Raw genomic sequence first — 4,818 nt, 5'->3', positions numbered from 1 at the left:
TTAGGGCCTGTACTCGCTTGGCGGAGTGTTAAACGCGTTCCCGCTACTTCGCTAGAGTCGGGCGATCGACGACTCGGGCTCGATCGAGTTGGCCCACGGGCGGCCAACCTGCCGGGGTTCAAATCCCGGTTTGGGAGCTTTATTCATACGATTTTATCGCCTCGTCGATTCGAGGCTTTACCGCACGGGGCGTCCCTGGGGTAAGAAGCTCTCGCTACGGCCGAGAAGGACTCTAGCGCCGGGACGCTCCCGCGGTAAGCCCTCCGAGGGCCGAGGGAAAAAACTTTGGTCGAGCGCATTTCCTCTACGGAGCGAATTTGTATGAAATAAACCCACCACCTATGATCGCACCTGGTACCTCCCCATTGCCGACCGGTTTTGAACTTCGGGGCCCTTCCCGTTAGGGCCCTGTACTCGCTTGGCGGAGTGTTAAACGCGTTCCCGCTACTTCGCTAGATTTCGGGCGATCGACGACTCGGGCTCGATCGAGTTGGCCCGGGCCGGCCAAACCTGCCGGGGTTCAAATCCCGGTTTGGGAGCTTTATTCATACGATTTTATCGCCTCGTCGATTCGAGGCTTTACCGCACGGGCGTCCCTGGGGTAAGAAGCTCTCGCTACGGCCGAGAAGGACTCTAGCGCCGGGGACGCTCCCGCGGTAAGCCCTCCGAGGGCCGAGGGAAAAAACTTTGGTCGAGCGCATTTCCTCTACGGAGCGAATTTGAATGAAATAAACCCACCACCTATGATCGCACCTGGGACCTCCCCATTGCCGACCGGTTTTAAAACTTCGGGGCCCTTCCCGTTAGGGCCCTGTACTCGCTTGGCGGAGTGTTTAAAACGCGTTCCGCTACTTCGCTAGAGTCGGGCGATCGACGACTCGGGCTCGATCGAGTTGGCCCACGGGCCGGCCAACCCTGCCGGGGTTCAAATCCCGGTTTGGGAGCTTTATTCATACGATTTTATCGCCTCGTCGATTCGAGGCTTTACCGCACGGGCGTCCTGGGGTAAGAAGCTCTCGCTACGGCCGAGAAGGACTCTAGCGCCGGGACGCTCCCGCGGTAAGCCCTCGAGGGCCGAGGGAAAAAACTTTGGTCGAGCGCATTTCCTCTACGGAGCGAATTTGAATGAAATAAACCCACCACCTATGATCGCACCTGGGACCTCCCCATTGCCGACCGGTTTGAACTTCGGGGCCTTCCCGTTAGGGCCCTGTACTCGCTTGGCGGAGTGTTTAAACGCGTTCCCGCTACTTCGCTAGAGTCGGGCGATCGACGACTCGGGCTCGATCGAGTTGGCCCACGGGCCGGCCAACCCTGCGGGGTTCAAATCCCGGTTTGGGAGCTTTATTCATACGATTTTATCGCCTCGTCGATTCGAGGCTTTACCGCACGGGCGTCCCTGGGGTTAAGAAGCTCTCGCTACGGCCGAGGAAGGACTCTAGCGCCGGGACGCTCCCGCGGTAAGCCCTCCGAGGGCCGAGGGAAAAAAACTTTGGTCGAGCGCATTTTCCTCTACGGAGCGAATTTGAATGAAAATAACCCACCACCTATGATCGCACCTGGGACCTCCCCATTGCCGACCGGTTTTGAACTTCGGGGCCCTTCCCGTTAGGGCCCTGTACTCGCTTGGCGGAGTGTTAAACGCGTTCCCGCTACTTCGCTAGAGTCGGGCGATCGACGACTCGGGCTCGATCGAGTTGGCCCACGGGCCGGCCAACCGCGCCGGGGTTCAAATCCCGGTTTGGGAGCTTTATTCATACGATTTTATCGCCTCGTCGATTCGAGGCTTTACCGCACGGGCGTCCCTGGGGTAAGAAAGCTCTCGCTACGGCCGAGAAGGACTCTAGCGCCGGGACGCTCCCGCGGTAAGCCCTCCGAGGGCCGAGGGAAAAAAACTTTGGTCGAGCGCATTTCCTCTACGGAGCGAATTTGAATGAAATAAACCCACCACCTATGATCGCACCTGGGACCTCCCCATTGCCGACGGTTTTGAACTTCGGGGCCCTTCCCGTAGGGCCCTGTACTCGCTCGGAAGACCGTTTTACGCGGCGTTTAAAAAAAAAAAACGCGTTCCCGCTACTTCGCTAGAGTAGTGCGATGGGAAAATTCGGGCTGTTCGGAGGTCGGGCTCGGGTTTGCCATACGTGCCTGGGGTCGAATCTGAATTTGCACCAAAAAAATTTTTTTTTTTAGTAGTCCGCAAGAGGAAAAGGGCTACCTTACCAGGGGTTTGGGACGTATAGTAGGGAAGGCGGTCGTCGGTCGGAAAAATTGAAATTGAAGCAAGGCGAGCCGAAAGGCGCGCGGTGGCCTCTGGTACACCCACGGTCACCAGCGCCTGGACGAGCGGTGGTCGGAGAGTCCGGAGTCGGTTCCCAGGTTAGCTCCTCGGTAGAGGACTAGAGTCGTGTGAGCGCGAGCGTGTCCGGGCGGTAGGAGCAGTCCGACCCAGCAGCGAGAAGGCCGAAGGGGTGAAACGTTTGTGCGGTAGAGTCGAGAAGGGCCGTCGGCGAAGGAGTCGAGCGCTGGGAGTTCTCGGCGTCTGGGCTTCGGTCGTCGGCGCCCGTAGCCTCCTGTCCCAGCGGGTCCGTCCCGCCGGGTTGGAAATGGATACGCTACCAGGTTGATCCTGCCTGTAGTCTTATGCTTGTCTTGAGGGTTAAGCCATGCACGCCTATGCTCACCCTACACGAAGGGGAAGCGCGAACTGCTCAGTATATCGGCGATAATACACGGGGTGGGCGATGTTTGTCCGGACACCTGTAGGAATCCCAGAGCTAATACGTGCACACGAGTCCTCCTCCTAACGGGGTTACCTCCGCGGGGGAGAGGGCGCATTTATTAGGATCTTGACCGGCGGCGGGTGGTTAACGCCGCCCGCCAGGCTGAGGCGAACTCTGGGGTATGTGACGACCGCTGTTAGCGGCCGTGCCCGTTTGCTCGCCGTCCCATCAAATTTAGACGGCCCGGGCAAGAGCCCCCCGTGTTGGCTACGGGTGACGGAGGATCAGGGTTCGATCCCGGAGAGGGAGCCTGCGAGACGGCTACCACGCTTAAGGGTGGCAGCAGGGCGCAACTTACCCACTCCCAGCACGGTGAGGTAGTGAAGATAAATGTCGGGGCTGGGCTCGCATGCGAGCCTAGCGGTCGGATTGAGCGTAGACAAACACGTGCCGTTGATGACCTATCGGAGGGCAAGCCTGGTGCCAGCAGCCGCGGTAATTCCAGCTCCGATGGCGTATGTTGTAGTTGCTGCGTTTAAAACGCTCGTAGTTGGATCTCTGAGGTGACGGCAGCGACAAACCGCGGGTGACGTTGCCCCGGCGATTATGCACCGTCGTGGTTTTGGGGATGGAGCAAGCGGTGCCTTCCGGTGCCGCAACGGACCCTCGCGACGGATCTCGCCGGGCATCGCTTGCCCGTCGCTGCCGGTTTAGTCTCTTTCCGTCTTAAGCCGTGTCGGCTTGGTACGTGGCGTATCTGGGCCGACACTAAGGTACGGGCGGTGTTCTCCCTGAATCAATTGGAGTTGCTCAAAGCAGGTCGTGCTCGCACAGCTTTGCTCGGAACGATGTGATGACGCCACCGCCCGCAATGTAACCACGGGACCGGTCTCCGTGGGGGCGGTGGGCGAGGTCTATAGAGACGGCCGGGGGGCGGCGTACTACCGCGGGAGGGGTGGAATCCGACGATCGCGGTGGGACGAACAAGAGCGAAGGCACCGGCCAAGAGCGCCTTCGTTGATCATGAACGAAAGTCGGAGGAACGAACGCGATCAGGTACCGCGGTAGTTCCGACAGTAAACCATGCCGACCGGTTACGCGGGGACGTCCCTGTGGGGAAGCCTCGCGAGGCCCCGGGAAGAAATCAGAGTGCCTGGGCTCCGGGGGGAGTACGGTCGCAAGGCTGAAACTTAAAGGAATTGACGGAAGGGCACCACCAGGAGTGGAGCCTGCGGCTCAATTTGACTCAACACGGGGAAGCTTACCAGGTCCGGACACCGCGTGGATTGACAGACTGAGGCTCTTTCATGATTCGGTGGGTGGTGGTGCATGGCCGTTGCTAGCCGTGGAGCGATCCGTCTGGTTCATTCCGATAACGGGCGAGACTCTGCCCTGGCGGATAACAAACGGCGGTCAAGAGGGGTCGTCTCACGGGTTGGGTCGGCGTTCGGCTCTCGGGTCGGGCGTCGGTCTTCCCACTCAGGGAGAGGCGGTGCCCCGGACCGCCGTCGCGCAGGCCGCGTCCTGCAGGGATTGACCTCGAGCAGTGCGTACGAGATGGAGCCATAACAGGTCTGTGATGCCCTTAGACGTCCTGGGCTGCACGTGTGTACAGTGGTGGCGCCAGCCGGCGCGGTGTAGACGTGAGCGTAGGAGTCTTCATGTCCGGGGTCGGTCTTCCTGCGAGTTGGGCCGTGAACTCGGAATGCCACGTAGTCACGGGTCAGCATCCCGTGCCGACTACGTCCTGCCCTTTGTACACACCGCCCGTCGCTACCTTCGGTGGACGGCGCAGCCAGGGCCCCGGAGTGGCCGGCGAGACGGAGCTTCGGCTCCTGAAATCGCAGTCGTCGCGATGTCGCCCGAACTGCGCTGCCCCGAGAGGGTAAAAGTCGTAACAAGGTTACCGTAGGTGAACCTTCGGTAGGATCACGTCCGATTCGTTTTGCCCCCAGCCCGCCCGCCCGAGGGTGAAGGGTTTAAAACACTGTCCGGTGAGGCCGGGTGCTCCCTGGCCGGGGAGCGGTCCAGGCTGATAAACGGGGCGGCGGCGTTGCGCCGCGAGTAAACCCCGCGCGGCAACGCTTGCCCCCCC

The 4,818-nt window shown here is 60.4% G+C and overlaps 1 pseudogene; it reads left to right on the top strand.

The window, feature by feature from the left end:
• Positions 1-2,616: 2,616 nt before the first annotated feature.
• LOC144962326 (small subunit ribosomal RNA) lies at positions 2,617-4,658 on the top strand (annotated as a pseudogene).
• The last annotated feature ends 160 nt before the right edge of the window (positions 4,659-4,818 follow it).

This window comes from Berghia stephanieae, unplaced genomic scaffold, assembly GCF_034508935.2.
Source record: "Berghia stephanieae isolate SIO BIC M18660-M18661 unplaced genomic scaffold, UCSD_Bste_1.3 scaffold864, whole genome shotgun sequence".
NCBI classification, from domain to species: domain Eukaryota; kingdom Metazoa; phylum Mollusca; class Gastropoda; order Nudibranchia; family Aeolidiidae; genus Berghia; species Berghia stephanieae.
This window is presented reverse-complemented; position numbering and strand designations above follow the sequence as displayed.